The sequence below is a fragment of the Trachymyrmex septentrionalis genome, unplaced genomic scaffold, assembly GCF_001594115.1.
Source record: "Trachymyrmex septentrionalis isolate Tsep2-gDNA-1 unplaced genomic scaffold, Tsep1.0 scaffold37, whole genome shotgun sequence".
NCBI classification, from domain to species: domain Eukaryota; kingdom Metazoa; phylum Arthropoda; class Insecta; order Hymenoptera; family Formicidae; genus Trachymyrmex; species Trachymyrmex septentrionalis.
Genome location: NW_017305536.1, coordinates 8,135,396 through 8,147,131, shown reverse-complemented (window position 1 = coordinate 8,147,131; position 11,736 = coordinate 8,135,396). Strand labels below are relative to the sequence as shown.

Sequence of the window (11,736 nt, the reverse complement as noted above, 5' to 3'; positions counted from 1 at the left end):
TAAGACATATTTGTATTTTACAGAGATGTCTCCTGTTATATACTACAATTCCGCTGCTGCGCATCGTATCGGTGAGTGCTAAATTAATTTTCATTTTAATCTTGAGGTAATGAATCTATGAAAAAATCGAATAAATATAATATATACGATATGTTTATATAAAATAAAAGACACAAAGAATCACAGATAATAAAAAAAACATATATAGATAATAGTTCATGGATTCAAAAGATACCGAGTGCTAAGTTTAGAGCTTTTTCACTGTCAAGGTTATTGTCGAGTATATACCCTGCGACATATTGTATGCGTCATTGTGATGTCGTCAACTTGCTCGCACGTATATCCCCGAGGTATTCTCGAGAAAGGATTTATATCTCTGAATACGTGACTTTATAAAGCCGGGGTCATATCGTGGCAAGTTTCTCCGCGATTAAGTCCTCCGTTACATTAAAAACTTTTGGCTAAAATATCTTCGAATTTATTTTCCCTTTTTTTTCATATAGTAATATACATACATGAATAATTTTACGAACGCGATGAAAGAAAGTACTTTTGTATAATCGGTTTTAAATTTTATTATCAAGGCCAATATACAATAATATGAACATAATTATAATATCAAGAGACAAATATACATCTAAATAGAATACAAAATTAAATTAAAAAAAAATATATGATATAAAAAGATAAAATATTTATGATAGATCATTTAAATATTATAAATTAATAATGTATATTAATTTCAATAATATTGAATTATATAAGTTATACATTTTTAACATTTTATTAAAGTTTAATTATTATAATTATTATAATAACGTAATAAAAAGACTCATTATTTTCCAGCTTGTGTTGTATAAGATTTTTTGAACGATACACATCAATCTTAGTTAAACATTATTAATGTTTATGAATGTCATTACTAATGTTTAATCTATAGTAATGATGTCATCGACAATATGGTTATATCGATTCACTTACGTAAATATGAACTTTTACATTTAGAAAATGTGGACATAATCAATTCCGTTAATCAATTATTTAAAAAAATATATTTGTCAAATACAATAAAGGCTACAATGAAGAGAGAGAAAGAGAAGGAGAGCAATGTATATAAAATACCTTATACAACAAACGTATCATTAGTGCCTTAAAAACGCGATTCTGATGACGCAAGTCTTAAAATCTATAAAGATTGTAATTACACATGTTGCGTGACTACTTTTATGTAGAGTGGAAATAATTGGCCGAATACATCAACCCTGTTTTGCAATCTGCTGAACCATATATCTGTTTATGACGCTACACCACTGTCGAGCATAATGATACCACAGGGATATCTTTATGATCCTATTTCACGCAACTGATGTGCCGTTGGGTATTCGATAGTATAGAATGACAGATTTTACACAAAATAAAAGCTTGACATAGATGTTAGTATCATATTTATAAAAAAAAAAAAAAAAGCAATTAATCAAAAATTCCTTTAACACTTTAAATTACTATTTAAAAGATATTTTTACTAAAACATGAAACTAACGCCTCTAAAACGTCATTAGCCCTATACAAATATAATAATAGCTAATTTATTATTGAAAAACAGTTAGTAATTACTTTTTTGAAGTAAAAGAAGAAATTTACTATTTATACTGTTATTTAGTTATTAAATTGGTCAGTATTAGATTTCTGTAAGGGTACATTATTAGATCCTGAAAAAAAAAATAAGAAAAGAAAAATATTATTTTTTTTCTCTTTAAACTGAAGTCATACTAAAAAATAATACAATATATACATATATGTATCCAATATATGTATAAATAATAATGTACCATATCTAATTAACAACTCTTAGTAATTTTTTTGCCAACGCAATTTTATTTTTTATTTTTACATAACATTTTGAACTTATTTTTCAAAATTTAGAAGATATTGTATTTGTATCGTAGTTTCGATTATTTTTAGATTTTGTTTAGATTGACAGAGAAGTATCGTACAAGACTAGAATCGTTCGCAGGGTAATTGCGATACTCGGAGAGATACAAGGCGCATCCAACTAAAATACGTATAAAACGGTTCAGCATTCAGCATTCATAATTCAATGCTGCGAGGCGAGATCATATGTAATGATTACATATGATTTCGATGCGCCGAAACGAAAAACTCTCACACCTCGAGCTATTCGAGCAGAGCACGAGTAATGAAATTGGCAGAGTGGCTTGTTTCCCATGATTTTGCTTACGAGCTGGCAAATCTGCCAAGCCCGAAGTCATCCTATTACAAACACGCCACTCTGCCGTTCTGACGTATATTTGCGACGCGTTAGGTTGATCGTCGTGACAATTACAGCGAATGACAGAGATATCGTATCAATATAACGCTTGACAAATTGCACGGTGCTGAGAGGAGAATCAATAATCGTAACGGAATCGCGAGTTTTCTTCTCGTAAATTACTTTGGTTAACCTCCATCCCTTATATCTGTGATTAATCTCGGCTCGGTAACGAGATTTTATTTTTTTTAATTTTCCAAGAAGAAAATTGAAATAGGACGTGTCTTACAATCACCTCCCGAGAAGATTAGGAAAATAAAATCGAAACCTGATTAATTAAAAGAGCACAATTAAAAGAATGATTTTTACTCGTTGATGTTTTCTTTTACTTTGCTTGTTGAAATAGCAATAGAGAGAATTTAAGAAATTTTTTTATATGCGTTATATAAATATAATCAAGCTTATCCCATCTGTCCAGTATATGTACAAGACTGAAAAACATACTGAAAAACGTTCTGTCTAAATTCTTTAAAGTGGAATCTCATTCTAAAAAATTAAAATCGAATCATTCTTGAAAAAGAGTGGCTTAACCACTTAACTTTCAATCTTTAAGAGTGAGATTTTACTCTGAAGAGTAAAATCTCACTCTTGCTTAACTAAAAGTTTTAGAGAGTACTTAGACTCTTTTAAAAAGCAACTATTTATTTCATCTGGATTTATACATACAATTTTAGCCAAAAGTATTAGGTACTTTATTAATTATAATATTTAACGTTTTAGTTCAAAAATTGATTTATGATATTTGCTATGATTTATCCTTCGTTTTAAGGAAGGATTTTTAAATTTATATATAATTAATAGAAAAAAATATAGACAAAAGAATTCCTGATAATAAAAGATTAGTGTTTAATACTTTTGATCATATATACCTGAAATTTTATTTCAATTAAATAATTATATTGTACGTCTGCTAATATAATAGTATTCTCATGATAGTTACCTAACGTTCCCTACATCATCTCTAAGAACATGTGTCGGGACGTGTGATTTATGTCCTTGCATTCAGAAGGGTCTCGGAAAAAAAATTTCAAACAAAGATATGCCCTTCCAACTTTCTCGAGATTGGGAGCGCGAATGAAACTGGGCGATAATTTCGCCTATCAGCGTAGTATTCACAGAAGAGACCAAGTTTCGTGGTCTCTTCGTGAATTACAGGCTCTTCCTGTCTCTGTTAGTTTACACTAGCAATGATATATCAAGCTTTAAATAGTGTGTTTGTCTTGCAACAATTTCGACAACCATTTCTGGACAGCAGTTGCGCGAATAGTAGCTTGATTTCTCATATCTACTTGCGAAATTATTTGTTTGTGATGAGGAAGATAAGTTGGATTAAAAAAGTGAATCATGTAAAACAAATTATTCGAAATAAAAAATTGCATTCTCTTTATGCTCCATCAAATTTTATATAGCTCTCGTATTGCGATAATTTTAATCCAAATTTGCATTATTTGAACTTATTTTTTTAACAATTAATTTAATAATTATTTTAAAATAAAATGGATCATTATTTAAAGATCTTAAATTTAAAAAAAAAACGTTGGAACTTATATATCATAAAAAAGAAGGAAGTTTCTGTATTCTATCTTGAAATAAATCGCACCTAGTAAACACTTTAATGGTCCCATATTATAGCTGAGAGCTAAGAATGTTTTAAGGTATGCTGTAGATAACGATACATTTCAAGTGTCGATTCTAAGGAAGTCATAATCAGCACGGAATAAATTCTTTTCTTTCGCGCACTCTCTCCTTTCCTTCTTCCTGTAAAAAAAAACAAAATTAATAAAAATCTTGCTTAGTTATTTGTTACGACTTGAAAATGGATGCATACATATTGCTCGTTCTCGGAATGCAGTTTCAATCGTTTAATTGTGTTACGTTTCCGCTGACAGTCTTATTTTTTTTTCTATAATAGCAATGAATGCCTCTCTTTAACATTTTCTTTTTATAAACTAATCTTTATTACATAACGAATAATCTGTTTAATTCATTAAACCGAATACTATTAAAAATATCTGTAAGAAACTAAATTCCAATTTTGATTATCGGAACAAATTGATCCTTTTTAATAATTCATATGTAAACATATACATGTAAAAAAATGTTTAATTTTGTAAAATTTTATTTTTACATTTAGCTTTATATTTATGTTTTTTATATTAATTTCTTAATATCTGGAGATATTTTTCTTGATTAAAAAAACTTAAATAATTAATGAGAAGTTTACTGTTCTTTTGATATTTTCCTTTACTGAATATAAACTGTATTACATATACTACTGAATATTATATTAAATTTAATTAATTAGTACTTGTATATTTTAGAGCGCCTGCCTTCTGTGTTACATAAATTCATGTTATATTACGTAAATTTCTATATATTATATAAAATAACATTTGTGATTTTTCTGAATCTCGTAAACTTGAAAAAAAAGTTTCAAAAGTAAAAAATATCTATACATCTTAATTTATGTAGATTTAATTAATCACTAATTCGTTGTCATTTTATAAATTTTTATCTCTCTCTCTCTAATCGTAATTTAAATTTATTTAAATTTTAATATTTTTGCTGGCATTGCGATCGTGGAAGAAAATTAATATTGCGAAAGGTATAGTAAAATTAAGTATCTGTCGCAGTGATATATTCAATTGTTAAAATTTTTTTTCGCGCGCTCGCGATAGAAAATTTTAAAAGCGGAAAAATTCTTTTCCATCCTTTTCCGCTTGGGGAAATCGTTATTATTAAATTATTCTCTGCGGCGTATTCCATGAAGAGTGCATAATCCACTGGATTGGCACGCGAGATTCCGTAGGGCGAGTTTTACTTCGTTCCGTGTAATCGATGATATATAGAGAGGAGGAGGAAAGCATATGTAAAGTTTAAGATGCAGGAAGCACTTTGAGATATGCGTGTATGTATCGTGGGATCTAGCTCGATTATTTATCGGTGGGTTAAATCGCCGCATGTCGCATGTATAGCAGTCTTCGTAATAATGTTCGTGCCGATAGCCAAACAGATTTTATCGTGATTGATTTAAAGATCGGCACGCGAAGGAATTTCGTCCCTTTCAACGATAATGAAGCTGTACCGTAATCTCTGGCAGATTCGTGGCTGTCGCCGTTACAGTTGTCGACACGGGACTCGAGTTGTACGCGAATACCGTCTTGATCGTCTCGGAACTAAGGACAGTTATCTGCAATTCCGCCGATGAGCGTTCCATTATTCATGCTCTATGAATAATCGCGCGAACGGATAACGCCCGACAAGCAGCGAGACGATAGCGAACAGCATAAGATCGGAAGAATGATAGGATGGAATTTGCAACGGTGCTCAATGCTTGTCATCGGGATTTATAGAGCGAATGTCGTTGACGAATTTTAGAAATGTGCAAAATTGAAATCGGTTAGACTTCGCGTTTGGACGATATCTCGATGCTATTACGTTTAACTCGCGAAAGTGTTTTACCGATATTTTTTAATTGTTAATCGAAAACTATTAATCAATACGATTTAACTCTCCGCGTGCAATTTGGGTCCCTTTTAGTCCAACCCAAGCTTTTTTAATTGTTCTAATCTAAGCTTTTAAAAAATGTAGAATAATTTAGGATAACTTTCCAATATTACTATTTTCAACATTTCTATATTACGTTTTGAAATAAAAAAATCTTTTTTTTTTATTATAGTGCAATTACTGCAATCTTACCTACTTCGCGATAAACTTTAATGCCGCGATGGTTTCGCTTTAATGCGTTCCATCTGTATTCTGTCGTCACGGGGTGCTCGCCTTACTACATAATTCGATCGATGACTACACAAGGACGTAAATGATAGTTCAGATATAGGTACAGCTATGTATGTCATTGAGTAGGTACATAAATATATGTATGCAACACACAATTTTTCTCTTGTTCACCGAAACAAGGGAGGTTGTTCGTTTCCCGAAAAAGTTTTCATCTTTAATAGAAATCTGTATATGACTTCGAAATGCACGATGTGCACGATATTTAAATCTTTTATATGTATCGAGTCTGTAGTTGGGAATTTTTGCAAGAACGAGATAACGCGACATTTTTATTTGAATGTGACTATTTCAACCATTATGCTGAAATTGCATCATGGATACAACGAGTAGTAAAGACGTCGAAACGGAAAAGAGATATCAAGGTATCATTACGTGCACGGGAATATCAAGATATCATTACACGCGCTCTCGACTGCTCCGTTTTAAGAATCCATTCATTGTCTGTCGCTTTTTGCGCAGCAGGATCGCCCTGCGGCACATCGCTTCCGTTTCTCACGAAATATCGCTGCAATGTTTCGCATCCACTTCGGCGAACATTGTGACTTATTAATGCAGTTCGCAAACTTGAAACGTAAATTTAAACTGTGATAAATGGCGTTCGCCGACTGCGAACTATGGTTAAATATCGTTTTGTATTCTACACAATTATGATTGTGTTAAAGTCACGAATGTAAAATTTCATTTAAAGATTCAAAGTTTGGTATGCTAAAAAATTGTAAAAAGATAAAGTATTATTACTCGACTTTTCTAAAAAAAAAATTCAAGTTAATGCGGTCACATAAAGTTTCTGAAAATGCAAAATTTTCTCGTATGCATTTTCTATTTTTTATGAAGTGTATGCTGTAGAAGTTCCAATCATATTTTATTCAAAAGTGGCAATTAGCAAAAAGCATTCTATTTGAGTGTAACGCAACAGCATTTTTCAATCTAATTTCCTTTTATTGTCAATTTGAGTGGATTATAAATTATGTAGATAAATATATACAGAGAAACATGAGTGCATAGAGATAAATTGTCACGTGTAAGTTATTAACGTACAAGGCTTGCCACGGGTCTGCGAATCGATGGATAAATTGCTATTGACAATATATCAGCGGCTTATAGATCGTCGGTGTGAATAGTATATGACAGTTCTGTTCATTAATAAATCCTACATAAAAGTAGTGTAGTTGCATATATTCTTAGTAAGTGTATAACAATCAGATCCAGACGATGCATATAAATGTCAGAATTTACTGTCTTTCTTTTCAGTCTTTGGATATCCGGAATAAGATCTTTCCGGAATTTATTTATAAAACGTTGCTAAACCGATCTTTATTACATCTATTGCCATAAATGGTAACTCCGGTATATACGCCGCACCTATCGAAAACTTAATTTATTAAATATTATTTACTATGTTTATAGTAAACACACTATATCAGTAAAACTCTGTACTCTCTACTACTATAAACAAAATATTAGAAATCTGAAATATTTATTTTTCATATTAAAAAATAAACTTTTTGAAACATTTGCATTTTTGCCGTATATCCCATAGGAGTGGGATATATGGCTATTCATAAGAAGAGATGGGATATGTACGACTCATGAAAAATTTACAAATAATTCATATAAATAAGACGTGTTACGACATAATAATTTATAAAATGTGTTTATAAAGTTTTACTAAGGAATAAGAATGGTAAATATGTATATGAAGTAATAAAATAATAATTACAATCTTCCTACATATATTACAAGTACATATTTCATATAATGCGTTTATTGCATTTAGTGCACTGAATTCAATCTACACACTTTGTATGCTTTGGACATAAATCCCGCTCGTTAAAAATGCCGTATATCCCAAACAGGTGGGATATATAAGACAATAAACTAAATAAAGAATACGAAAGCAAAGCACTTGCATTTTGCTACACAACATGCTTTACTATTCCACTACACGTATGTATCACGAAATAACCACTAAGTCTTTTACACGCCCTACAGTAATCATTTTATGTCAATTATAATTTATGATGGCGTTACTTATTACAGTGACAAATCAATTCAACTCACAATAATTTTATTAATATTAACAGTAAGAAGCTGAAATCATAACACAACACTAATATAACAAAGACATGTAACAGAGTAGTTGCGGGAAAATTATCTCCACTTTTTCTACTTTTTTTTTCTGATTTCTGCGACGTAAATCCCAGCGCGGCGTATTTGTCGGAATTAAAAAGCGATTCTAGAATAATTTATGATCTATGAAAATATTGGGCAAACAAAGAACTTTTTTTACTCTTCAAACTTAGAATTACTTTCATCATTTGATTGACAAATATATTATTTGATTCCCATTTCTTATTCCAACATTATCGTGAAGTAATGTGATGGGGTGTACGAATAGAAATATCGCAGGATTAAATTTTCAATAATGCCAGGAACTTGCACACTTTGCACATAGAACTTAAAGGTATAATTTGCTAATTTAAGGATAGGTCAGTTTCTAAAGCGGGAATTCCACGCTATTACGATCGATTTATTTGAAAGAACTTGCTGCGACATCGCCGCGTTACGAGTCCTCGGGACGTGAGGATCCCGATCACGTTCCGATGAATACGTAACTGTCGTCGTAAATATCCGGTTGCGAATAGCACTGCTGTTACGAGACGCCTTTATCTCCAGTTGTCTCCAATTCGATCCATCTTCGATCCGCCTGCGCGGGCGTCGCGGCAAGGCGTCGCGACGCAGCATCTATTTCTTCAATTATTTCCCGCGAAGGATAAACATCGATCATCGTAAACTCTCAGTCATGCAGGTTGCAGAATGCTGATTAGGGCTTGTTGTAAAGGGAGGGATACGGACACACCAGCACCCACGGGTGCCGCGTTCGCGAGCATTTTATGGCACGTTTAGACTTGACGTTTATTTTACGACCTTTTCACCCCGTACGCTCTCTCTCTTTCTCGCTCTCTCGTCTCGCACATGAGGCAAGTTTGTCTCGATATGCAAAGGGCCGATACGCGTCGAATGCAAGAACCGTTTTAATAGGCAAAACAGCGTGAAATAAATGTCTGCATCCCTTAACGACGACGATAAATGTAGCTTCCTATTGACCATGTTATATTTGACGTCGTGTTATTACAGGTCGAAGGCCACCGCTATCGAGTGAATGAATTATATTAATTGATCATAACAACTCTTCGAGTGACGCCCCTTAAAACGATGCATTATATTGCTGTACCTTTTCAAATAGTTGTGCATTTACTGTATATACGCGTCTCACAATCATGTTGTCATAATCGTTATGCATAATTCAAACTCTCAGAGAGATAATAAAATTACGCGGAAAATTTCCATATTTCTAATTTTTGTTAAATACAAAAATAATAACATGATATATTCTATATTTTTTCTAGTAATTGTGCATTTATTGTACGTCTTGTAATCGTTATTATAATCATTATCATAATATCTTATAATGGGAGAGAATAAAATTGTAGAAATATTATTCTTAAATTTTTCGAAATTATTAAAAATTAAAGATTTTTATTTAAGCCCTAATTAGTTATAACATTTTTCTTGTCAAATATTAGAAGAAAATATTTTCATGTTTTTAATTTTTATAAATATAAAAATAATAAAATTGTTATATACATTATTATATTGTTATATTACATTATTATATTTTTATTTTAATGTGAACACGGATGATTTTTGTGCTAAAGGACTAAAAAAGTAAAATTATTTTTATATAACATAATAACATTTGTATTTTTATACAAAAATACGTATCTAAATAATATTTTTATTTAAATAATAAAACAAGTGCGAATTTAAATGTGACAACATAAAATAAAATTAAAATTTATTTCTTTGTTCTATAACAATCTTTGAATCGCGGTAAAACTAACGTAACTGATTGATTCATCTTGGATGCAAAAATGTTGCTTCTGTAACGATCAGCAAAGGAGCTTAAAAACTGGGTGAGCCGGAAAAAAATGTCAGCACGTAATGAATGATCCCACCTAACGGTATTCGTTACATGCCATCGAATCGTTGCAAGTCCTTCATTATAAGATCGATCGTTCCTGCTCGTTAAAAGTCTCGTTGTCCCGCCATGTTTTCGGTGCACCTATATTTGCATAGGTTTCAGCTCTCGTTGTAGTTGCTCGAAGATTTAATAGGGCGTTAAGAAGTGAAATATTGACCTGTCTCGGGCTCGCTGAGTGGTTGAATTGGTCATACAAGTTCCACTTTGATATTGAAAGAATACTTAATATATTGATTTTCGTGACAAGCTTCTTGTAGCAATCAATATCTTCTAGATCATAATTTGTCTTTTATTGGCTCTTAAGTATCTACCTGCGTATCTTATAATCACTATCCGTGATAATATCAGCATGCGGTCATAATTGCGCAAAATAATGTATCAAAATGCATTTACTTATAAATTACATCGTTTGGAAAGACTGAAGATGGTTTTCGAACAGGAATTTTGCAAAAATATCATTTGAATTTTAGCTCAAATTTTGTAAAATTTTGTAAATTTTTCTGTTTAATATGAATTAATTTTCTATATTTGATTATTTTAATCTGTGTAAAAATTATCAGATAGCAATGTTAGCTAAAACGAATGCAGCTTCAATAGAGTTTATTTGTACAAAATATGCAACAAGATTGCACAGCTTTACAAAATCACTCGGGCAATATGCATGTATTAATAAATTATTACTATTTGAAATTATTCCATTTGCTAAGAGGAATTCATTGCCATGTAACAGCAATTGATAAATGTTCCATAAAGTATTTTGCATCAATAAATCATGTGTTAAAATTATGCAGCAGTGATTAATGAAGTGTATCAAATAGTATAATATAATTTGCGTATGTATAACAGTTAAAGCTTTTTAAAGCAACTTCTAATACAATTATTACTGTTAATTTTGATATTAATGAAATAAGAATTTAATATTTTTCGAAAGATTTTATTTCAATGCGTTGTCTGTTTAAAATCATATCTCAGACACAAAGTCAATGTTAATATACTCGTATGTGTGGTTACTTGTTCCTTACTATGTTTAGAATGAAATCGATATTATGAAAAATAAGAAACTTTTTGCAAAATTTCAATAAGTATAATAGTAGTGGAGTAATAAAGTAGTGCATCGTGATACCCTATTAAAAACCGGCCTAACGAGTGTCTCGATTAACATCACGATGTTAATTCTAGAAGCAGCTCTCGTGACTTCCACGCGAACAATTTACAACGTGGCGAAGAATTTACAAGGATAGAGAGTTGTTATTAGGACATAATTTGCGAAACTCGAAGTAGTCTGCCGAGTGGCACATGACAGGAATGGATTTATTCGTCGACTTATTGTTAGCGCTCGTTCAGTGATCGATAGGAGCAGTGAATTTGCAGATATAATCTTGCGGTGCGATAATTATTTAACGAGCCGTTTCAATGTTAAATTTTCGTCTCGCATTCTTGCACACGGACTCTTGCACATGTTTAACCGCCGCCAGACTGACTCGATTACATTGACTGCACATGCTCGATCAACAGACTTATTATACACAATGTAATTAGTTGTCGGTGATTGGAAGTATAAGCC

General features: G+C 31.4%; 2 protein-coding genes across 2 annotated transcripts in view; one reads left to right on the top strand and one right to left on the bottom strand.

Annotated features, from left to right (window-relative positions):
* The window catches only part of LOC108750640, a 116,765-nt gene that overhangs the window by 607 nt on the left and 104,422 nt on the right, over window positions 1–11,736 (top strand). Inside the window, exon 2 of the mRNA XM_018490231.1 lies at window positions 24–71. The gene's annotated coding sequence lies outside the window, so the exon portion shown is untranslated. The remainder of the gene's footprint in view (window positions 1–23; window positions 72–11,736) is intronic.
* The window catches only part of LOC108750639, an 83,750-nt gene that overhangs the window by 61,701 nt on the left and 10,313 nt on the right, over window positions 1–11,736 (bottom strand). The gene's annotated exons all lie outside the window — the stretch shown is intronic.